Below are 25,728 nucleotides of genomic sequence, written 5' to 3'. Positions count from 1 at the left end.
ACGTTTGCCTTCAGTTCAGGTCATGATCTCAGAATCCTGGGATTGAGCCCCACATGGGGCTCACTGCTCAGTGGGGTGTCTGTTTCTCCCTCTTCCTCTACGCCTCCCCCTTGTTCGTGCTGTCTCGCACTCTCTCTCAAATAAATAAAATTTTTAAAAAAAGAATCAAATTGCTGAGCAGAGCTAATCACAATCTTATGAGTAGTACAATCTCTTCAATAAACACTCATTGCATAGCCATTTCACTTTGCTTCAAATGACATCTTTATAAGTGTTTACACAGTACGGCTCTTTACTTTCTGCTGGAAAACAGCACTCTTCAGTTAAGCACTATGTACTCTACTTATTCCATCTATTAGATCCAACTAGTGTCAACTGTGGTCCGCTTGTTTGACTATCTTACTATTGTTTGCCTTTCACTGTACGCATATAATAAATACTAAAATTTGGAGTGGTGCATAGGTGACATGGTGTAGCAGCTTAAAGAGGAGGGTACAACTGCTGGGACTAATTTAAATGTTAGAAACACTTTTTGGCTTTTAGCATAGACCCCCTGCTCTGTGACTCAATATTAATACATTCCTTTTGCCATCTTCCAAAGGATCTTATATACTGGGCACTAGGCACTCTATATGTATTTGAGTAAGTGAATGAAGACGTTGGTTTTCTTGATTCTATTTTCTACATTTTTGCCTATTTTGCATACCATGCCCCAGAAAGTGGCTAAGGGCAGAATTTATCTAAAGTTTTTGATTCAGTGTTCTCTTCTTCCTTCTTGTTAGAATTATCTGATAAATGTACTTGTGCATTTGAGAGGTGGTGTGAGGTGGAGGAAATATTTTTAGACCATGGAGTCAGAAGACCTAGGTAGGTGGTGGCAAAGTCAAATCCCTACAGAAATATAACACATCTGCTAGAGCCAAACATAACACATCTGTTGGCAGATCTTGTCATCTTTGGCTCACATTTTAGTTCAGGCTTTATTCTTTACTGGTGCTATGATTTAGATAAATAATCTGCTCTCCATTGGCTTATTTTCTTTATCTCTAACATGTTAATAATAACTTGTTTCACCTAGGACATAAGGTTATAGTGAAAATTAGATTAATAAATGCTATATAAGGCAACCTTCAGATTATAGTAATCTACATGAATTTATTAGGATTCGCCATAGAAACAGAAATATATAGAGAGAAATTTCTATAAGAGAAATTGAGAGAAAGAGATTTATTTTAAGGAATTGGTTCATGCAAGTATGAAGGCTGTCAAGTCTAAAATCTGTGGAGCAGGCTAGCAGTCTGGAAATTCAAGGAAGGGTTGATGCTGGTTTTGAGTCCCATACCTACAGGCTGGAAACTCATGCAGGGTTTTTATGTTGTAGTCTTGAGGTAGACTTCCTTTTTCTTGGGGAAACGTTCAGTCTTTGCTCTTGGGGAAACCTCAGTCTTTGCCTTCAATGGATTGGATAAGGTCCACCCATAATCCACATTACAGGGAAGAGTTTGCTTTACTTGAAGTCTACTGATTTCAGTGTTAGGTCGCATGTAAAAATTACCTTCACAGCAACATCTACACTGGTGTTTTAACTAGTAACTGGGCACAACAGCGTGGCCAAAGGGGCACATGAAATTAACTATCACAATACAGCATTCTGATTAATACATGACTCTTGAGTCAGGCTGCCTAGATTCACTTCTAGCTCTGCCTTTTGGGATCTCCCTTGAGCCTCTCTGTATCCTATGTATCTGTCCTGTGATTCAGTCTCCTCAGCTAGTAAGACAACTTACGGAGTTGTTCTGAGATTGGATGATACATGTAATGTGTTCAGAATAGAGTAGGACTTCCTGCAGAAAGTTATGGCAATTAATATTAAATGTACATTATGATTATCACTGTAACATTAAAGAATGTAAAATCTGAAAATGTAACAATATACAAGTTTTAAATGGAAAATAAATTTTTATGTTTATTAGTCCTGTTGTTTTCCTTCCCCTCAGGGTTCAGGCAGTCACCAATCACCCTGGATTTTCTACGACAGTCACATTTCAACGTTCTGCCCTAACATCTCCTTTAGCACACTCTGTTTTTCAGAACGTTCCTTCTGATATTTGATTTACACAATATTCATGCCATTAGTATGGAAAGCAATGGGCCTTGTTAAGATGGTTGTTAAGCCTTACGACCCAGGCTCGTGGTTTATTCCACAGTTTAATAGAGAACCAGCAAATTCATTAGCTGTCTGTCCACTGAGAAGTTTCACTGCTTTGTAGGCAGTGTCTTGGTCACGGATCCTTAATCTCATGCAAAGTTATTCATTAATTTGGTGCCATGATCTCAGAGGGTTATAGTTCACTTCCCTGCATCTGTACATACCAGCACCATCTAAAACAATTTGTTGACATGTGATTTTATCTGTTAATATCCATGTAATTTCCCATTTCCAGCCCTTATTGGTTTTCCAGAATTATTTTATTACTGTGGGCTTTCCTTTAGTCACATAAGTGTATATTTAATGTGTTCTCAATCCCATTAAAATAAATATATGTGCGCAGATCTATGGGTTCTTAATGTGTCTCTGTAACAGTTCTGTTTAGATGAAAAGTAATTTAGTTTAGGAAAAGAAAATAGAAATTAAGAAAAGAATTAAAAATTTTAAAAGGTCGTTAGGTGACCTTTATTATTAAAGGTTTATAATTAAAACACGTTAAGTTTTTGAGACGAAACTTTAAAATGAATTTACTAAATTATGAATAGGATGTTATTTTTTGCTGCATTTACAGAGATGAGATGAAGGACTGGCCAGCAAGGGGGGATCTCACAGGTTGGTGGTGTGTTGGTAGGGCCGCTCTGACTCAGGGCCTATGTCTTGGCTTTTACCGTTTCAGACCTCATTTTCAGGGTGCCTGGGTGGCTCCGTCTGTTAAGTGTCTGCCTTCAGCTCAGGTCATGATCCCAGGGTCCTGCGATTGAGTCCCACATTGGGTTCTTGGTTTCTTGGTTTCTCCCTCTGCCTGCTGCTCCCCCTGCTTGTGCTCCCTCAATCTTTCTCCCTCTCTCTGACAAATCAATAAATAAAATCTTTAAAAATAATAAATAAAACCTCATTTTCATCAGGTCCTGATTCAACTCCATTCTCAGAAATGACTCTTAAGAATCAAACTCATAAATGATGGCTGAGTAATTCAGAATGTCTGTTTATTCATTTACACTGCAGACTGTTTCTACCCAAGGATTCATCTAGAGTACTGCCCTCTCCTGGTATCGAATTCTGGGAAAACCTGAGTTAGTATTTAAAATTATGTGTAGAGTCCACAGTTAGGGCAAAAGGACGGGGACTGTTGCATCTATGCTAGAGGAACCGTTTGGTGTTGTGTTATGTCCCCACTCTATTCGCCTGACGTGCCAGGTTGAAGAGTATTTTGAGACGACATTTGAGGCCAGTGAGAAGGAATGCTCTGTGATTGAATACGGCATCTTACATCCTCCCAAGATTTCTGCTGTGAGCTCAGCATCTCGTGTTTCTGTCATTTTTGGTCGAAGCTATTGAGAAAAAGCTCACGATTATCCTTGGCCCAGAACACATTGCAGCACTCTAGTCATTAGGGTACAGATGTCTCTCAGACACATTCCCATTCCCTTAGACAAAGACTGAAAAAAATCTTATCCAAACAATCATTCTCTTTCACAGATATGGCCATGTTTTCCTGGCAGGTGACAATATTCCTAAGTGGGATATAGTTTTCTTAGTCATGTTATGGACTTAAGAACGAACTCAGAATTGTGGTGTCTTCATAAACATTTTTAAAAAGATCATTCTCTAAGGATAAAGGATTAATATGTGATATTGACATACTATTAATTCAGTGAGGACTATTTTATCGTCAGAAGTGAGTTTGCTGTATCGTCAAGTTCAGGAGCACTCTCTGTCAACTTCCAATGAAAATTTGTTCTCAGTGCTTCATGCTACAGAAGATTTCAGAATTTGTCTCTTAAGCCTCTGAACTTTTCCAGGTAAAAACTGACTTTGATTTTCATAAGTCTTAGGCTAGATGGGCAAGGAGAGAAACTCACAGCCTGGGCTCTGCATGAAAGTTTATAGCCCTGGGAGCCAACCTTGATTTAACTTCAAGATCTACCAGAAGAGGGCAGACAACCTTTTGCGTAACCTTAATTTAGGCGATCCTTCATGTTCTGTAAGGAACACAGATTTTACTCCCAAGACATTTCTTTTTTCCCCTTCCTTCCTTCCTTCCTTCCTTCCTTCCTTCCTTCCTTCCTTCCTTCCTTCTTTTCTCTTTCCCTCCCTCCCTCCTTCCCTCCCTTCCTTCCTTCCTTTTAGATTTATTTATTTGGGAGGGAGAGAGAGAGGGGAAGAAAGAGAGAGGGAACACAGTGCGGGGAGGGGCAGAGGGAGAGAGAGACTCTTAAGCCGACTCCCTTCCAAGCGTGAAGCCAGAAGCAGGGCTGGACCTTGCCATCTCTCCATCTCGTGACCCTGAGATCATGACCTGAGCTGAAATCAAGTCTGACGCTCAACTGCCCGAGCCACACAGGCGCCCCCTCCCAAGACATTTCTTTGGGAGTGTCAGCAGACGTTGATGGATATGGATGTGCAGAGCTGGTAAGCAGGTGTAAGCAATTCATTTTTAAATTGTAGTTTTATATATATATTTTAAGGAAACTGATTACTTAATTAGCCTAAGGATGTCATATAATATACATATTAGACTCCAAAAGGCTTTAAGCATTCTACACAACTCTGAAAATCACTTCAGAGAGTTTTGAATAAGCTTTTCTTTAGGGTATTTCAGACTAATCTAAGAAAATCTTTGCCTGAACAGTTACTGTGTGTACTTTTTTAGAAAGAATTTTACTCCGTCTCCAGCTATTAACATTTATCTTATTTGTGAAGCTCTTTGAGCACTTCAGAAAGAAGGATTAATGATTAAGTACCAAGGTAAAATGTTACTATTCCTTTTTCATTCTTTCATTGCGTTCAACGGAAGAACATATTAATCATTATTACTACATATTTATTAAGATTTCTAATTCCAAGCATTTATTTTTAGTTTTCCAATGGTTTATTTTTCAATATGACTGTTAGCATGGTCTCAAAATTATATAACTCCCTGACTTTTGGTTCTGCAGAAATCTACACAGCGTTGAGTACACTGAATGTCCCAAATGTCCCCAAGTCCTTTATCTAGAATCAATTTTTTCTTCAATATCCAATTAGACTACAGTCTAATCATTCATCTTAAATTTCTGTAGGTAGTTCATCTCATTCTTAGATTTCTTCCCTTTCATATTTTTGAGCTCCAGGAATGTTTAATTTTCCCATAAATCCTTCTGATGATTGTGTACCAACATTTGTATCAGTTAAAATGTTTTCAGCTTCAACTAGCAAATCTGACCCAAAAAGAGCTTTTAAAAAAAGGAATGTATTGACTCAATAAGGAATGTAGCTCCGAGGGTAGGGTATGGTTCAGAGTTGGTTGTTGATGAGAAGGACTGGGTTCTTTCCCTCTTTTTCCACTCCATCCACTGGATCAGCTTTATCTCACATTTCCCTTATGGCCACAAGATGGTGGTTCCATAGCAACTGGAACTACAGCGTTCCATTTTCAAGTCTAGGGAGAAGGAGGTTGACTTGTTATAGCTTTCTCTTAAGAGTCAAGACTCCAGCAAAACTCTCGTCACTTCTCATTGGCACAAACTGGCTTAGGTATGTACACCAACAACAAGCAAGGGAGGTGGCACTAATGAACTGGCTCATATTAACCGGTGATTCTTGCCCTTTCCTCCTAGCCGCTGCCTCAGCATAGAAAAGGGATATTGGCTAGTTAATTATTTCATAGTAAGCTGCTATGAAATGATGTTCTGTGCTCTTCTGTGGGTTACCCCTTATTGCATTATACCTAATTCTCCAGGCTGCAGCTAAATTTGTTCCCCCACTTGGTGGTCACTGTGAACATAACAGCAAGCTTAACTCCCTCTCCCTGCCCTGGCACAGGCAAGTCGGTGAAGACATTAGAAGACTACAACCTGGGAAAAATAACTTAATACTGACTATCATATATCACTGCTCCTGGAGCTGATCAACTGAGTACTTTGCCTGGGACACTGTACTTGACATTGCTATTTTCCGTACTTTCCCTGCCTCCCGCATCTGGGATAGCATGTCTTCTCCAAGTAGGGGTCCTTTTTGTCTTTATTCCCCAAAGGCAAAGGTCACAACCTTTTCTGTTTCAGGTGACAGCCCAAATGAGTACCCTCCTACCATATATGGCCAATGACCTCCAAATTCATCTTTTAACCTTGACATCTCTATTGAGATCTGAGCTAAAGCAGACAATGTCTATTTTAATGGAGCCAGTATTTCCATGTAAATATCTAATAGGCACCTCAAACTTAACATGGCCCAAAGGGAGCTCTTGGTTTCTCAACGCTAAACTTTTCCTCCCTCAGGCATCTTCATAAATAGAAATAGATGTATATATTTATAGAACCCTGTGGATCCAGTTGATTGAGATCAAAATTAAATTAGAATTAAATTTGGAATCTAATTAGAATTTTTTTTCTTTTTCTTTGAAACACAATTTGTCAGCAAGTTCTATTGACCATACATGGAAAAATCCACCCTGAATCTGTCTATATCTCTTTTCTCCACTGCTACTACCCCAGTCCAAATTTCCATTATTCACACCTAACTGGCCTCTTAACTGCTCCCCCACTTTCCACTTTTGCTCCTATACAGTTTATTGAACAAACAATGGCCTGGTGAGCTTTTAAAACCATAAGTAAAATCATGTCACTTGTCTCCTGAATACATTCTATATTTTAATTCTTATTATTTATATGTGCTGCAAGTATATTCTCCCAGTCTGGTTTTTCATCTTTTAAAAATGTTTTGATTAACTTAAGGCTTTAAATCTAAAGCAGTTGACTATACCGATCTTTTTCTTTAAAGTGTGTCATCTGTTTTCCTTTAATAAATTCTAACAAGTGTCTAAATGCATTTTCCCAGAATATTTTAATGTTTTTTTCTTTAAAAACTTGATTTTTTTAAACCTGGGATTGATTTTTGTGTATCATGTGAGGTACATGTCAATTTTCTTTTTTTCCCATGTGGTTAAATAATTGTTCGTCAGCATTCTTGAATACTCCCTCATTTCCCCTCTTATCTGAAATGCCAAATCTGTTCATAAATCAAGTTTCTGAAAATGTGTGGGTTAGCTGTGGGGGCTCTATCTTTAGTTCCCTGACCAAATTCTCCATCTCTATGCCAATATCACATTTATATCTTAATTAGTAGAGCTTTATAACTGTTTACTAAGGTTGAAGCAAATCTCCCCAATTTATTATTTTGCTTTAGAAGAATTTTCGCCCTTCTCCTGACTTTTTGATCTGTGGTATATAAAATCACCTTGCCAAGTTCCGCACAAAAAAATCACGAACTTCTAATTAGAATTCTATTGAAACTTTAAGCTAATGAGATTAAACTTGATATATATTTTTGATTATATTGAATCTTTCCAAAAATATGGATATGGATCTGTTTGCTTAGCTATTTAAAAATATCTTTCAATAACATTTTATAATTTATCTACAAAGTACTTGTACATTTTATGATTTTTTTGGTTGCTACCATGAATAATAAAACTGCCTTTTCTGTTTGTTGCCATTGTAAAGAAATGAAATTGATTTATTCACATTGGTTTTGTTTCCAGCAACTCTGCTAACCTCTTTAATCCTAATACATTCTTGATAGATTCTTTGGGTTTTCTGTCTAGATCATCTGTGTCATCTAAGCAATTACAGTATTAATTCTTAATTTTCAATATTCTATCCTCTCACTTATTTTTTTCTTGCCTTATTTCCCTGGCTATAATCTCCAAAAAAAATGTTAAATAGATGTTGCGATAGTGAAATCATTGGGTTTTTTCATGATTCTAAAGAGAATGTTTATAGCATTTTGACATTAAGAAAAGTGATATCTAGAAGTCATTGTAGATTTTCTTTATCAGGTTATAGAATCCCCTTCAGTTCCTAGTTATGTAAGAATTTTAATCATAAATGGATACTAAATTCTGTTAAATGTTTCCCCTGTGTCTATAAAGAATATCATATGGCTTTTCACCTGTCAAATATTATTGGTGGGAAATGTGTTGATTGATCTGCCAAGATTCAAATAACCTTGAAATCTTGGAATAAACACAACTTGGCAATCGCATAGTATCTCTTTTAATACATTGCTAAACTAATATTTTGTTCAGGATTTTGCACTTAGGCAAATATATTCAATTCTTTCTCAAAGTATTCTCAGATGGTTTAAGTACTGCATTAAGTCAGTATCCAAGCAGGAAAAAAATAAGACCATTCTAGATATTGCAAGAAGAGGACACTTAATATAGAGAATGAAATTAATTACAAAGTTATTGGATGAGTTGGAGGGGCACACAAGGAATAGTTACTTGATGAAGGTAATGAGGGCTAGAGAAACAAAAAGTTATCTGGTCCTTATGACTGCCATGACTCTGAGGCCACTTGCCGTTGGAGGAGCTGACCAAGCAGTTAACCTGATAGCCAGCTGCTGCAGCCCAGCTAAAGCTGCCGTCCCGGAAGGAGCTGCCAGAAGTGAGAAACAAATCATTTCAACGTTAGTCTCATTTTCCAGACTCTCGTCAGTGCCTCACGTTAGCAGAAACTAACAGGAAGCCAGATGGCAAAAAGGCTACAAGATACAGTTTGCAGGCTTCTAAGCCCAGAGGTATAGAAAAATGTATAGAGGACAAATGCAGAGTAGAGGGAAAATGTTATTCATCACAGGTATCAAGATTCATGCTAACCTCAAAAAAGTGAGCCAGGGAATGTTCTTTCTTTTTCTATTCTCTGGAAGATTTCATGAACGTGAAACTGTTTGCTTAATTGAATATTTGGTAGACACAGCTGATAAACCATCTGGGCCTGGTGTTTTCTGGTAAAGATTCTGAGTTACTGATTAAAGTTTTAACTGTTGAGCTTCCATTTCTACTGTGTAACGAAGGGTATGATTGAGCTATGTTTCTGACTATTTCATTCTTTGTTGAATTATATTAATCCTTTTTCCCTTATATTTTCTGTGTTTCTGAGCATACTTTCATGGATCTCAAATATTCTGTAATATTTATTAATTCAGAAAGCTTAACCTTTATGTACGCTATGTGCATAGCGTGGGAAAGGAAGAATTTGCCCGATGCGAGACCATGTAGAAGCCGGATGCAGCTGTGAGCAGGGCTGCCTTCACGCACATGAGACTTACACTTAGCTAGTTGCTCGGGGCTTCCGCACTGAGAAGGACTTGATCTTGTTTTATTGCTCGGCTTTCACTGTCTAGAAATTCTCCATAGTTTTTGAAAAGGGGACCCCACCTTTTCTTTTTGCATTGGGCCCTTCAAAGTACGTAGCTAGCTAGCTCTGTTGTGAGTATTGGATTGGCTTGGAGTTAAGCTTTCTTTTTCTTTTTTTCTCCTTCTTTTTTTGGTAATTGCTAAAAAGTATTCATTAACTCTGAAAATGAGTATTTTTCTAAGGTCTTATTAAAACTATAATTCAAATATTCTTTATGGGAGGAATTACAGCTTTGATTTAGGAAACCCAGGTTCGCAATGTAACAAAGGAGAAATGGGTTTAATATTGAGTTAGATTGTTCCACAAACTGTGGGAGAAACAGAGAATTTGCTGTGGAAAATTGAGTAACAGTGATACTCAGTGCACTTTTATAGGATTTTACTACGGAATTAACTTAAGTCAATTGGCTGTTAGTGATTATGTCCACAAGTGAGAGTAAGTTTTTAAACAGCTTTGCTTACAAAAAATAGCATGCCAATTACTATTTAATTTGATCATTCTAATCATTTCTTTATATGAGTAGATAGATGCTAGCCTGAAAAAGCTTAGCATCTGTCAAATATGAGATAATTGTTTTAAAACTAAACATTTACGTAAAGTCAGTTTCTACATTGCCAGTGAAGACCTTGTACTTTTATAATGTCTTTGACATTGATCTAAGGAGCTGAGCGTGAAGCAGAAGAAAGGTTCCATCTCAGATGTAGCCCAAGGGCATCCCATCCAGTATTTAAATTTAAGTTTTTAGAGAACATATACAATTTGATGGGATTATATAGGATACATTCCTGGGAGTCTTTTCTCATAGTCTGTTCTCTATTTGGCCTCTCTGATCAAACAGGGTTGTGTTTTGCTTTTACTTTATTTGTTTGGGTATGCTTGGTTTAGCTCACTGCTAATCTTGATCAAACCTAGAATGGAGTACACGACCAAGGCCTCTCTCAGAAGGTTAAAATGAAGTCCCAGGAGATACTTAGATGTTTATAAATCCCGGAGAGGTCAAGAGGCCCTCGTTCCATCTCAACCTCCTTGATTTGGCAAGTTCAAACATCCCTGCTACTTTCTTTCTTTGTTTGTAGGAAAGGTCCAGGAGAGAAACCTCAGACCAACCCCAGGGGCTTTGACCAACCTGGAGAGATTCCCAAACCCTAATTTGGATGGCGTCTCATCAGACCTTATGAAAGCTATCAGTGGAATAAATTCTGGGACTCGTGGGTAGGTCCTAGAATACAAGATTAAGCCTCTGGAACAAGGGAATGATAAAAATCTACCCCAAATCAAAGCAAAAATTCCTTTTCTGAGACACGAAGTTACTCTGACATAGAAGCAAACCAAGGTGTTAAAAATGCTTCCTAGACGCTGAGTCACAACTGCCTCTTGACCGAGCTCCAAGTGCAGATGCCCCGAGATGCTCAGGAGGGGACTTCAGAGGCCACTTTCCAGGTGAAAAATAACAAATATTAATATTAGGACAGCCAACATTTACTGAGAGACTATGAGTACACACCGTTCTTTATATAATTCTTAATAACTCCTGAAGCATACAATTATTATCTTTATTTCAGTGGTAAAGAATCCTAGGCTCAGAAAATTTAAATAACTTCACAAAGTTAGTGAGTAGCAAAATGAAGACTTGTACTCTTATCTTTGGTGTTAACACTTGGCTTCCTTAGCAGCCTGACCATGTAATTTTGACCTCTGTGGGAAGAGAGCCTTCTCCAAGGTCACGAAGGAGATCCAGAGTATTTCGAGCGTTGTGTTCCAAATGGGAAAATGTATGTAGCATACTTGATTTCATGTTGTAAACTGTCAGAAAATAGGATTTTTTATGACACTGAAAACTAGACGGTAAGGGACAAGAGCCTGGCTGTTAGATTCTAAATTCCAGTTTGTAACCCAGCTCTAGCTTGTTGTGTGATTTTTAGAAAGTTTCCTTTTCCCTGCTTGAAAGATGGGGATCCTCTTCTTCCCCACTTTGTAGAGTTGTTGGGGTCATCAGATAAGATGATGCTATACTTAGCTCTCTGCCTGGCATGCAGAAAGTGCTCAAGAAATGGTAGCCATTGGTTTTGAACGTATTCGTGTCATGGTCGTCACGTGTCATGTGGAGCCACAAAGTCGATGTTGGTGCTTTGAAAATCCTTGACGTCAGAGGCCACGGTGTCAATGAATCAGATGGAGAGGTACAGGTATGGTCCTCTGGCCTAGCAGAGCCCAAGTGTGCACGACCACCAAGCACTGGAGATGAAAAAGAGCAGGAAGAAGCAGAAAAGTCACTGAGAAGTGAGAAGTGTGAGCCTCCTGGCATCCTGCCGGAAGAAGGAAGGAGACCCGAGAGACTCTGGGCACCATTATTGTGCTGAGCGTGGGGAGTCAGAATCCAGATCATTCACTGCCATCCACTGGATTAACCAAACTCCTTGACTGTCCTCCTCCAAGCTCCTGGGCTGCTGGGAAGTCAAAGCTCCATCCCTTACTCCTCTTAATTGTATTCTTCAGCCTTCCCAGTGTTCTCCTGTCAGCTCAGAAAGCAATCACCTAATAATATCATATGAAGGGAAAAAAAATCTTTCTCCAATTTACAAAATTGCAGGTAATTCTGTTATTCAATTAAGATAATACTCTTTTCTGAGCATAACCTCCTGTCCTAAACTGAAACCCTAAATGGGCCACAGACACTTAAAAAAATGACAGAAGAATAGGGTACCCATGATTTCTCTATTCTTATATGAGAGAATGATATTCTCCCAGAATTTTCTGGCACACCTATCCATTTGAGTCACAGAATCCGGTTCAGTGTATTTCAGTTGCTTCAAAGAACGTAAAACATCATTACCATAATGGCCTCCATATCTTTATAAATACTGCAATATTGGTAGGGTAAACGTAATCTTAGTAAAACCTAGATTGTCTTTTGAGAAGATTTCATTTCATATCTAGAGCTTTAGAATGCTTCGTGGGTAGAATTTGTATTAATAGAAATACTTCATATATTTTATTTCTTCATTGACCAAAGAAATGAGTTGTTTTCCAAGGTTAATTATCTCTGTCTTCTAAAAATAATTTTTTGTTGGGCATCTGGGTGGCTCAGTCGGTTAAGTGTCTGACTTTTGATTTTGGCTTAGGTCAAGATCTCAGGGTCCTGAGATCGAGTTCCATATCAGGCTCCCTACTCACTGGGGAGTCTGCTTGTCTCTCTCTCCCTCTGCCCCTACCCTTGTGCTCATGCATGCACTCTCTCTCTCTCTCAAATAAATAAATAAATCTTTTAAAGAAATAAAAATACTTTTTGGTTAACAAAAATATTTAAATTATTTTTCTTTAAAAAGCAAGACACAACATACCACGTTATAATAAAATTTCAATACACTGTGCATATATACAGTTCTGGTTATGAGCTAGGGAACACAGTTTCCCTGAATGTTATAGTTTTTCTATTCTATTTTAGTGCTCTTATTTTTCCTGGCAATAAATAATGTACTTCTATTGAATTCAAAATTACAGTAAATGTGCTCCGTGCAGATAATTTAACACCTGTAAATTCCCTAGCCCTACGATTATAGATTGCATATTTTAGAGACTTAAGGATCTGAATTATATTGCAAAAATAATGAGTTGAAGACTGATTGCAAATGTGTATCTATTAACATAGCCATGAATTTTTTCTACTGCACTGAATAGATAGATCGGAGTGTGAGGCAGTCAATAATCCTAGCAAAATGTTGGGTTGAGCAGGTTTAGATCTTTAAAAAATAACTACAATCATAGCTAATATTCTTCCCCTGGGGATTGAGAAGGGCAAGTCCATCAGCGGTAAATGCAATGCTGGGTATTAGCAAAGCGGACCTTTGGATAGATGATCCCACACTGAGCAGTTCTGGAGGAGTAAACATGACTGAAATAGATCCAGGGGGCCCTGAGAAAGAGTCACAGTGCTGCGCACCATCTCACTTCCCCCACCAAATCATGGAGCTACAGAGAGGAGGAACTATATTTAAAAAGGAAACTGATAAAGTGAGCAAACAGCATCGACCTCCTACCCACTCTTGCACTTTCCATACTTTCAGAAGTGGTGTTAGAATTATTGGAATTGAACCTTTTATTAGTATGGAGTTTTCTCTACTGTGAATGTCAATTTTAGTCATCCCGCTCCCAAAATAATGTTCTATTTATGTGGCCAGATTTACAACATGGTAGTGCTGGAAGATTATTTAGATATCATTGAAACTGTATTAAAGATGCATTTTTGAGAGGTGAGGGCACGGGGGCCTAGTGAAACTATGTGCCCAGCTGGAGGCCGAGGCCAGAGAAGGCCCCAGCCCACTATCCTGCCCTGGACACGGCTACAGCCACTCGCCGGGTATGACGTGCCCACAGAGCAGTAGCTGAGCCTTCCTAAAAAACCCAAAAAACTGATGGGGAGAGTCTTTCAGGGGCTGCTGATGCTACATTTTTTTTTTAATTGGCTGATATTTACAACAAGGGGGACACCTGAAGGGTTAAAAACAAAATTTGTAAAGATGTCCACGGATCGACTGCTTTCTCTTAGTCTCTTTTTTCTGATTCATCTTTTTAGGTTCTGGTCTGGAAACATCCTATTGAAAGGGATCAAATCTTCATCAAAGAAAATGCTCTGCTGAATACAATTTTCTTATCCTAAATTCTGGGTTTGGTCATGGATTGGCTGGACTAACTCAGTTTTATGGGGCATCCAACCTTAGGTCCTTCCCCCGCCCCCCAATCATGACTGAGTTTTTATGAGTGAACTACTGCCTCTTTAGCCAAGGAAAATGGGGGGAGTTATGACTCAGAGTTGGAGGTGGGGATTGTTTCATTTAGTTGGGGAGGGGCTGGCTTACCATATACATCCTTGCTTGAACTTCCCACCTTCCTCTGTATGTGTCATGGTACAAGTAGGATTTATCCTGTGTTCATTTTCAACCGAGACATTGATATGATAGATGTCAGACGGGGAAATCCTGACGTGTGGAATTAGCCAAGGAAGTGCTTGAGACCGATTCCACATTTTTAAACTTCTTTGCCAACTTCAAATGTAAAAGAATTGAGAGCCTGAAGAAAGACAGGCATCTATGAGAAGTTTCTAAAGAGAGAGCTATTATACTGTGAGTCCCCCAGTCTTACCCAAACACACAGGGACACACAGAGGGGAAGTTGGCCTCCAACCCCACCCTTAGTGAGCAAGGAGACTCCTCAGAGAGCTTGGTCTGGTGCCTGAGTCAACCTGAGAAAGTTTACGAGGTCTGTGAGTGGAATGGACCTGAATACTTTGAGACGGTCCAGCACACTCGGGTTTATCAGGTCAAAGGATATGTAAGGGTTTTCTGTGGCCAGATGACAGCCATGTTGGAGAAGGACATGGCAGAAGAGCCCAAGTGAGCCAGAGAAGTTTAAAGTCCTCTCCTAGAGGAACTTCCAAAGGATAGGACCTCTCTTTGGACAACTGGAAAACCAGGAACCAAGAGTAGTGTGGTAACTGCAGAAACAGATTTCACCCCCATTAGGAGAGGGTCTTCTGATGGACACGGGAAAGTGCCCAAGGAGGAAGGAGCCCACTTAAAACCTCCATCGAGCCCAGGGAGTGTTCCTTCCCCTCATTTCTCCTCACTTCCCAGACCTGAAGGGCCACAACCGCTGTGAGCAAGGGTGGCAGCAGCAGAGCCAGAGAGAGAGATCACAGCCGAACAACCTCTCTTTCTAATGAGTGTCTGGGGCGGATCCAGTCCTTAGAAGACAATGAAGTAATTTTACTTTGTATGCTCCGGGTTCTAAGGTCAAGTTATTCTTGATGCAATTTGGGTCGTAATTTTGAGCACTTAGTTTTGATTCTGTGCCTTGTTTTTAAAACCCACCTTATTTTGTCAGCGATATTAATTACAGGACTTCAGGGTGTGTATAGGGCTTCATATGTATCATGTTTGTTTTGATCCCTAATTTTCTTAATAATCTGGTGGTTTCTTTGGTTGTTGGTTTTTAAAAAAAGATTTATTTGTTTAGAGTGAGCCAGAAAGTGTAAGAGCAAGCAAGCAGGGGTGGGGAAGGGGAGGGAGAGGGAGAGAGGGTCTCAAGCAGATTCCATGCTAAGTACAGAGTGCAACGGGGGACTCGATCCCATGACCCTGAGATCACGACCTAAGCGAAAACAAGAGTCAAACGCCCAACCTACTGTGCCAACCAAGGGCCCCGGTTGGTTCTTTATTAAGGGTAAGACACGAAGAAGCTGATGGCAATCCCATGGGGCAGGAGCTGGGCTTGCATGTGATGAGAAAATTGAGGCTCTGACAAACTTTTCACCTTGGAGAGTCACCAGCACTCAACTCCTCTAGGACTTTTCCCTCGGGTTGCAGTTTTCTTAGAATGGCTCAGCAGTAGTTCTCACATTATAGCTGTGTCAGAATCATTTGGAAGGCCTGCTAAAACAGAGGGCTGAGCCTCATCGCCCACCCAAGTTCGTGATTCAATAGGTCGGGAGAGAGACTGAGGAGCATTTGTGTTTTTATCAAGTTCTCAGGTGTTGCAGGTGCTGTTGGTCTGGGGACCACACCGAAAATCACCACCCAAAGGGCAGAGTTTCTCAGCCCCGGCACTCTTGACATTTTGTGCCAGATGCTTCTCTGTGGCGCAAGGCTGTTCTGCGTATTTGTAGGATCCCTGGCTTCTACCCCCCAGATGCCAGCATCAGACATGTCTCAAAACATTGCCAAACCACTGATGACCCTAAGGAGTCCTTCTGTCTCCTGCCTGAAAAATCAAAGCCTCGCTGTAAGCAATCTGGGAGGCCATGGGGCTCTTGGGAGCAATGGGGCCCTCGAGAGTCTGACCATTCCGTGGGGAGAGTCTATTTAACGCCCTTATTTTCAGCATTGCCTCTCACCAGTCTGACCCCACTCCACATCTGCACCTGTAAATCTCTCTAAAGATCGATCTCTTCAACAGGGAAGAAGCGGGCCAGGGTCCTGGGGACGGAACCTGGGGGTCTGACCGACCTTCGCATGAACTTCCGACCTACCGTCCAGGGTGCAGCTTTGCGCTGAAGTTCTGCCTTCAGAAATGGCCTCTGTCCCTAGAATTGGAGGCTTTCTGAGGTTTGGCAGAGCTAAGCAGCTTCCTCTCCTTCAAGCCCATGGGTCCATTTTCTCGGGTCTGCTGAATAGGTTGCTATTCACCCGTCTGCTTTCCCGAGGCCAAGGTTTTGTTGACATCCCGAGGCCAAGGTTTCGTTGACGTCTTTCATCTGCTGTTATCTCTTCTCCCGTTCTCTTTGTTCTCCTGGCTCTGTGCCCTTTCATACATTTATTTCCAATCTGGAGTATTACAGAGCCGCCACGACAGCATGTGTGTTTAATTTGCTGTGTATCGCCAGAATTCCCAGCGGTGTTTTGGAAGTTAGGTTTCGGTAAATGGGAGAATAGAAAGGGCATAAGAGTAAGTGAGTTGGGGAGGTGTTATTAATGATTTTGGCTAAAAATGAAGAAAAGAAATGTGAAGGTGTAAGATACATTCTATTCATATTTCAATTTTTTTTTGCCTAAAACCCTGATTGTTACACTTTGTTATCACCCATCCAATGAAAACAACATTAGTAGTAGAAAATATGGCCCTTAAGAGACTCTGAAATATTAAGCAAGAAAATATTTATTAAAACCTTTTATAAATGTCACATATGTACCTATGTTAGGTTATGACTCTTCACTTAAAAATACAAAGATTATAGGCCTTCATTTTACCCATAAAATCAAAGCAATATATTCTTAAGTAGACTGGATCTCCATTTTGAAATAACACTGGCACTAAACCAAATAGCTTAGAAGTGAGAATTAAACCCCTTGAAGCATTTAGAGGTGGGTTTTGTTGTTATTGTTTATTGTTGTTATTAATATTCTAGTCAGTGGAACCACTTGGCTGCTTCCCCACGTACTATCAATCTGAAATCGGAACGCAATCCGAAGGTGTGATTTAGGTATTAGGGAGACTTGCTCATGTGTAACTTTTCTTATTCTTGAGAGGGAGCCCAGTTCGTGCCTTTTGGGGATCAGGTGGGATTTAGCCATAAGTAACCAAAGGGGATATTGAATTTAAATTCAGTAATTAACAAAATGACAAGTGAAAATTCTTCACAAATAAATATCTGGCTCTGGGAAAATTCCCAGATCCCTCAGGAGTAAAGCTCTCTCAGTAGGGGAATTGTAAAAATATCACAGTTGAAATGGACTGCATGTCCTACGAATCAAACTTTTACTTGGCATTTGACTTCTTTTTGAGCTTTCTATGGGTATCGCCATATGTGACAAAACGCCCTCCAGCTGCTTCTAGAAATGATCAGTGTTTTTTGAATACTAGCACTTTGAAAAATTTGGGTTAGCACATGTTCATTAAATATAAACTCATATTTCCATTGCATTATGACTGACTTGAATCCCAGTATATAGACAGACCACAAGATTTCTGCTAAAATTGTGTGGTATCTGATGTTTCAAGCTAACAAGCTCTGAGAAACAATACGGTGTTGTTGCCCTTGATTTTCACACCTGTTGACTTACAATGGCGTATTGTGCAACCTGAACGCGCTAAGATGGAAGTCAATGGGAAATGTGGGAGGAGGAAGAAGAGCTCATAGACATACTGAAGTATGTCAAAAGTATATATCCAGGTCTAGATCTTGATATATTAGGCTATATAGAATCTATATTCTCCATAAATATAAATATAAATACAATATATGTAAGAATAATACATGCATATATATATCAAAAAGGAATCAAAACAAATATGGTTTAGAGTGTCCATGAAAACTTGGAAACGAAGAAGGTATACATGAGAATAATTTGTCATAAGAGCCAGTGAAGTATGGTGGCCTGATCACTAGATTAGACATTTGGAGATGCAGTTATGTGACCTCAAATGTAAATCATCTGGCTTCTCTAAAATTACATTTTTTTCATCTGTAAAGTGAAGATAACATCTGTCTTAGCTCTCAAGAGGTTTATGAGAATTGATTGAGATAATATACGTGAAATCACTTAGAAGTTAGATGTATTATGAGTGTAAGTTGCTAACAAAAACAGAATCATAGAAAAATAGACCTAACGATGTGCACAGGGGTTGTTTGGTTTGTTTGCCTGCTACGCCTCTCGGGAGGGTAACTTACCTGCATGTGCCTTTGACATATTTTATGGTATTTCAATTTTCCCCAAACGTTTAAAAATTAAATCTATTAAAATAAGGCATAGCATTTTTTTAGTATGAAATAATTTTGAAAATAATTTAAAATTATTTCCAAGTAACCATCTATCACATAAATGGGATTCTTTTTACACAGATGATATTACTTAATTCCGTAGAGATGAACTCCCCGAAGTAGGGTCCCCTGATAGACTTTGGGGGGACTTCGTGGCTTCGCTGAAAGTACACGTGAAAGTGTGTGTCTATGTGCTAAGGGGCGATTTTCCAGGAGGAATATACATCCCGGAAGAGTGTGCTGTAGGTAGTCTGTGCCCCTCCACAAGGAAGGAGGAGATGTCTTGTTTTGGGGGGGCGGCGGGGAAGAAGTTAAAATTTGGAAATTATAATTTACGTTCACTGAGGGCTCAGTACATCCAGGCACGGTGATAACAGTTTTGGTTCATGCCCACGACCACCTCGTGAGAGAGGAGAAGATGCATGGCACCTTTCAGGAAATGCTTGAGTCCAAGTATATGTCATATTAAGGTGCGTACGTTGGGGCCAGAGTTTTTACGTTTTTAGGAAGGTAAGTTGATGCCTTTACCATACATTAAACAACACATCCAAGTGGTTCTGAGAGATTGCCTCATAATCGTAGAGGCATAAATAAAAGTGTTAAAAAGATTCCCATTAGTTTATTCCATACAAGTCAGATTTTGATGCCAAACAAGCTATGAAAAAGCATTTTCTTTTCCTGGCTTTTAGCATTTGGGAATCGCAGATAAAGGATTGTAAACCTGTAGTATTAGCATCCTCATTTCATAAATGAGAGAATGGCTTCAGGATGTTAGCAATAGCCGCGGTTTGCCCAGCCAGCAGGTGACCAACCTGACTGAAATGCCAGTCTTCTGAGTCCTGGTCTATGATATTTTAAGAATTCCAGGCAGATGGACGATGAGAAATCCTAAGAGACACAATTTGGTCTTGGTTCACAGCTACTACCAACCATCCTCCTTATTGTTCTTACTGTTTCTGTGAGTTGTCATTTTCCCTAGCAACCGTAAGCAACTAGGTGACAAGAGAGTGGGAGAAGGAAGAGAGTGGCAGAGTCCAACCCATTCCTAGAATCCTGAGATGCTGTTGGGAAAGCTGACTGTCCAGATTTAGATGAGTTGGCGGCCAGTCCATGAGATCTTCCCAAGAAGAATTAGAAGTTCACAGAACATTCATAAAAGTATTTCTTGAAGACCTACTATGTGTTAGGTACTATTCCAGGCACTGGTGATGCAATGACGTGTATGAAAGTCTCTGCTATGATAATATACAAGTAACCACATACCTACAGTACACTTGACACCTTCACATAGAATTTGGAAAGAAGTCCAGACTGCAAAATGGGGTCTCCTTAGCAAATAATAGTCTCATAGATGTGTGGATCTCAATTCAAGGAGAGGGGCTTTCACAGGAAAACAGAAGGATGAGAAATTCCTTAAGCTACTGTGTTCCATTTTTCCTATGATCAGGCAATCAAGGTATTAATTCGTCATGCTCTCAAAATATTTGGAAAGGAGAAATAAGGAGGGAAGAGTACTTCTTTGGTCAAGAGGGGCCACAAGGGCACAATGAGGCCCACTGACAAGAACTCATCAGTGAGGATTCCACTGAATCATCAGCAAGGCAAAGCCGGGGGGGGGGGGGGGGGAGTCCAAGTGGGCCAGGCAAGGGTAGAAGTGGAGGAGATACACAGCTGGGGACAGGGGACAGAGGCCGGGCCCTTCTGAAGCTTGAGTCACAGCATCGGCAATCAAGAGCAGACTGAGAGAAAGAGACTGACCCCCAATGGGGTTCCTTTCCTGCCCAAGGCCAGACTACAGGTTGAGACAGCATGGCTGGAGTGGAAGACTGGGAGCCAGGCATTTGCTCATGGACTTTCAGAACAGTAAAAGCGGAAAGAACATATAACATGATACAAGAAGATTCCACAAAACCGTGAGGACAGATGGGTCAGCTGAACTGGAAAGTGTCCAGAGTACATTATGGGATAAATGATTTTGTGAACGAGCTGAAAACTTAACAACTACTCATAATATCATTTCTATATTAAAATGAGTTGTGCATTCCGAGCCACCAATGTAAAAACAGAAATTTTAAAGAATTCTGGGCTGGAGACACTTGAATTACAATTTCGGTCCGTCGTGGAGGCTGCTGCCGAGACCCACTAGGTGGCAGTGTGGTAGTGATTTGCTGGTAAACACAGACCAGAATAGAGCTGAATAGCAAGCTCTTAGTTTTTTCTGACACTTAGAAGTTCACAATAGAACATATTCGTGGAATAAAGGATGGGAAGTCAAACAATGACTACCATGTGAGCAGCCATTCACATATAAAATAGAACTGTTTTACGAGTAGTTAACAATGGAGCATTTTATAAAAAGTCAAAATAGCAGTGTCGTCTGCTATGTTCTTAAATGATTCTTCTGATAAGTGAATGTTAGACATACATAAAATACAGAAAGGTGATAGAAGAAGACAATGGATGCCTCTCTCCCAGCCGTTACAAAAGCCAGGCTCCCTAGCCGGACCTAGCAAGCTTCAAGGGTTTTCTGTCCCAGACTTTACTTCCTCTTTACCAATCCAAGCTCCCTGCTGCCTTTGGAGATGCCGTTGGAGACCAATCCCTGACAAGTCACCTCATATGACCATCTTACTTCATTCTTTTCATTCGTATTTCCCCCAAATTATGTACAAAGCACACTAACATTTTGCATTGTAAAATTTTCCCGTTCTTTCTTGTTTCTTGGATCATCACTTAATAGCTGTGTGATGTATGACACATCACGTAACCCCTCTGGGCTTCATTTTCTTTATCGGTAAAAGGGAATGATGATAGTATTCACCTCTTAAAGTTATTGCAGGACTGACATGAGTTAATATAAGAAGTGCTTAGACTGATGGGTCACACAGAAGAAGTTTGCTCCCAACCAGAAAGTAAGGTGAGAAGGAAAAAAAAACTGCATTCTGGTTCCCTATTATTGGTGCCTTTTAAGTGCTGGATATATAGCATATAAGCTCAATAAATATTTAAATCAATGAATAAATATTTAAATCAACGAATACATAAATGAATGGCTAAAATACGACTGTGCACCGAGATGCACAGGCATGACTTAATAAATACAATCCAGCCCTTAACATTTAGAATATTACTTTTCTTAAAGATTTCATTTTTAAGTCATCTCTACATCCAGCCTGGGGCTCAAACTCACAACCCAGAGATCAAGAGTCGTCACACGCTCCACCCACTGAGCCAGCCCAGCGCCCCTGGAACATTTAAAGAACATATTTGTGCCTGACTAAAGATAGAACACTTCATAAATAAGCCTTTAAACTAGTTCTTTACATTTTAGATCAAATGTTATTAAATCTCAGGATAATAGTTAAGAAAGATTAGGCAAATCCCAAACTATTGATTTTTTGAAAGAGTTTATTAATTTGAGAAAGAGAGTGAGCACACAAGCAGGGGGAGTGGCAGGCAGAGGGAGAAGCGGGCTCCCCACTAAGCAAGACACCTGAAGTGGGACTTGATCCCACCCGGGATCATGACCTGAGCCGACGGCAGACACTTAACTGACTGAGCCACCCAGGTGTACCCCCCTCCACATATTGATTTAAAATAGTAGACATTTTCAGTTAAAAGTTACCTTTGAGATAAATAGGTTAACCCTCTTATTTTTGGTCTCGAAACCAGGCCTTTAAATTCAGTGCTTTTTTTTTTTTTTTAATATTTTGCTTCCCCAGTTTGGCAAAAGCCATTAGTATGAGCACATTAAGTGTGGTTGATTTTGCTGTTAAAAATGTATGTGAGGAATATTCTTGACAGTCTATGTTTTTGTATGGTTGTATCCATTTATATAATACTGAAACATAAATTTTGGAACTGGCTTCTTTACCATCAAAATATTAAAAAGTGTTCTTAGATCTGTACTTAGCCTTTTTTGAATTATGAAGCACTTACTTAGCTGTTTGCACCAATTTGCTGCGTGCTTTCTTCCCCTTTGACACTGTTTCTCTTTCCTTGAAAAAGTAGATTAAAACTCTACTTATCAGAAGAATTAGGCTTAGAGTAGAACAAGTCATCTCTTAAATATATCAAGTAAAATTTTAAACTCAAAAGATCTGAACATTATTCTTGAAAATAGCTGCAACGAAAATAACATATATTACATTTTGGAGAAAATTCTTTGGAACAGGAAAATGTTAATTCATGCACAAAACTCGCCCAGACGCAATCACCTAGTAGGGTCTACGTGCAGCCTGCCCACAAAAACGAATCTGGGAACTTCCCATGCAAGCTTGCCAAGGAGTCAGGGGGTCCTGTTGGTTTGTTCTTGTTTTAAATGATAATCTTGCCATTTTAAAATTAAATATATCTTTATTGCCATAAATACCAGTGTAACCTTAAGCGAGATCGCAGGTACCATTCAGCCACAGAGAACTGTATGCATTCAAAAACAAGCCTTGTGCAAGGCTTTTGTTTGGCAGAAATCGCATTGCTGTTCAAGTTAGTGCAAGTGTTCTTTGCACTTTTGGCGCAGTCCAGTACTGAGATTATTCTTTAAATATCACGGTTTGAGTGGGTTTGACAACATGAGGGACATTTGTGATCTTGGCATGAGTAGATTGAGTGAAGATTTGGAGCCAAGTGTGCTGCAAAGAAACTGGGGGATAAGAAAACGTAGGCTGGGAGGACGGACGTGTTTTTATAAAGAAGTTTTGCTGGGAAAGGGAAGGAGAATTAGCTGAGGGGCGCCTGAGGTCATGGGAGGCTGTCCATGGTTGTTGTAGGTGGAGAGAGGTACTACAGCAAGGTTGCAAACTGGTACAAGGGAAACATCTTGGTGTCTCCCGGGGAGAGGCTGCAGACACAGAGGGACTGCTACAATTTTCCCACCGTAACAAGAGAGAGAAGAAAGTCAAGGTCAGATACAAGCAGCTGGTGGATTTAGTGATTGGTATATAATCATCGTGTTTATTTCCTTGATAAAGTCCAAGACAGCCGCAGTTGATGTATTAGGTTTATAACCTGGATCTTGCTAGAGGTTTTCAGCATTTAAACGTATTTTAATGTATCTTTGATACATGCAAAAGCGTGTTTGTCACGCACGTGTAAGTGATGAAGTATACATAATAAAGGAAAGTCTTGGGCTCCTCCCACCCACTTAAAAGCTACACTTTAGAACTTGACCATCACAACCACTCGCATGCCTCGGTACTCCTTCCTGATCCTGTTGCTCCCTTTCATTCCCAGAAGTAACCAAGATTTTGAAATGTGGGTCTTAACGTGAGTAGCAACTTGCCATCTAGTGCATGCTAGTGCCTTCCTGCATGACTGTCTCGTGAGTGACAACTAGCAGTTATATTGTTAAATAGACTTGGATCAATTAGCAATTCTAATGGATGCTGCATCTGATTTAATACAGAATTTTGAGTAGCTCATATTTAATTCCTTTAAAATTACACCATGAAAAAGGGGCTTACAAGAGATGATAAACAAAAGGAAGATGGGTTTGAATAAAGCTTCCATACGCACTTGACTCGTGTTTGAGTCACATCCATGCTTTAGAGCAGGTGTGACTCAGTCTATAAACGCTGCTGGCAGGAAATACCACATTTATTTATTATTTTAAATCCATATAAAATCTGCTTGAAGCTCCCATGCTGTCAGACAGGTGAGAAATTCAGTCTTAGTCATTAAGGCTGCAGAAGAATCGAGAAAGTGCTGCTGAAATTGGGGGAAGACTGTTGCATCTGTGGTTCATCATGGTCATCTCATCCCCATGCTTTACACCCGTGCCCTCTGCTGCGATGCCACATGGAGGCTGGGCGCCTATGCTCGAGACCCAGCTTTGGTGGGGCTAGAGGACAGCCAGACCCCTGTGCAGAATTGCCGTTTTTCTGGGGCTCTGCCCTGGAGCCATGCTCAGAATCCTGCACATAGAACTCCATTCTTTTCCTTCTCGGGTGCCATCTTTCCATCTCCCTCTGTTGACCTCAAAGGCACTACCTCTTCTCGCCTCTACCCCTGCTGCACTTATCCAAGTAACATCAAGGAGTTAGGCTTTCACAAAAAAAAACAGGAAAATTCTGTTATTTCACGTGGCTTCTGCTTTTCATTCTGCCACGATTATCCTCTGAGTTGAAGGAGCACTGCCCTGAGCCCCGCTTGAAATTGGCAATGGGAAGAGAGGGGAGAGGGGAAGAGGGAAACACAGTTAAACAAATTACTATCTCAGCGAATAATCCTGTAGCATTTCTATATAATGCATGGGCTTTTTATTAAAGAAATTAAAAAGAAAACAGAAAAAAAGGAAAAACTGTGGCCTACGTGGTATTGAATTTTGACCTTGTGTGACTATTGAGAAAATGGGGATACCCTAGCTATCTCCCTCATTTTATGGCTAAGGCGACTGAGTTCCAGAGACAACACGGTACAGTAGAGACATAAAGGCTTTGCAATTAGCAGAATGAATTAGCTCCCCAATTCTGTGCCTTATTAATTCAGTGATCTTGGGCAAGTTCTATAGTCTCTCTGAGAGTCAGCGTCTTCATGACACCTACCTTACAGGGTTGTCAGGAGATTGAAAGCGCTGACGTGCATACGTGGGATCTTACACAGAACTGGTCCATCGAAGGCCTTCAACACCACTAGTCTCATCACCCTGGCTCAGAGCCATTTGTGCGGGATGCGCAGATCCAGGAGGAAATCCCTGGTTCTCCTACTTCCCGTGCACTCCCTTTCATCTTGCGCTCTCTGTGGTCCTCTGAGAAAGGCAGTGAGACCTGGAGAACCAGGCCCTATTAACAGGAGACCAACCTGTCACCAGCAGACGGGTGGTGTGCACGCTCAGTGGGAAAAGGACACGGCATTTATCAATCACTCCTTTTCATTTAAAAGGTTCATAATATTTGCAAAAACACTTGGCAGCACCAATCGCCTTTGTCTCTGAGCTGCAGGGGACGGGCCAAGGCCTGAAAGTAGCAAAGAGTGAGGCGCCCAGCTGCTCGTTTTCTCAAGCTGACCTTCCCATTCCCAAAGCCAAGCCAAGCGGTCAGCAGGCAGTCAATTAGCCGCATTTGTCATGCTCCAGGGTAAATGGAAGC

At 40.2% G+C, this 25,728-nt stretch overlaps 2 long non-coding RNA genes across 3 annotated transcripts in view; both read left to right on the top strand.

The window, feature by feature from the left end:
• LOC113259441 (uncharacterized) overlaps nt 1-25,728 on the top strand; it is a 71,311-nt gene that overhangs the window by 32,315 nt on the left and 13,268 nt on the right. The window lies entirely within an intron of this gene.
• On the top strand, nt 2,728-12,690 carry LOC130543538 (uncharacterized). The gene is made up of 2 exons (XR_008958949.1): nt 2,728-4,621; nt 10,467-12,690. It is a non-coding gene; the product is annotated as an uncharacterized LOC130543538 (long non-coding RNA).

Source organism: Ursus arctos, unplaced genomic scaffold (assembly GCF_023065955.2).
Source record: "Ursus arctos isolate Adak ecotype North America unplaced genomic scaffold, UrsArc2.0 scaffold_13, whole genome shotgun sequence".
In the NCBI taxonomy this organism is placed as follows: Eukaryota; Metazoa; Chordata; class Mammalia; order Carnivora; family Ursidae; genus Ursus; species Ursus arctos.
The sequence above is the reverse complement of the archived record's forward strand: the minus strand, read 5'-3'. Positions and strand labels throughout refer to the sequence as shown.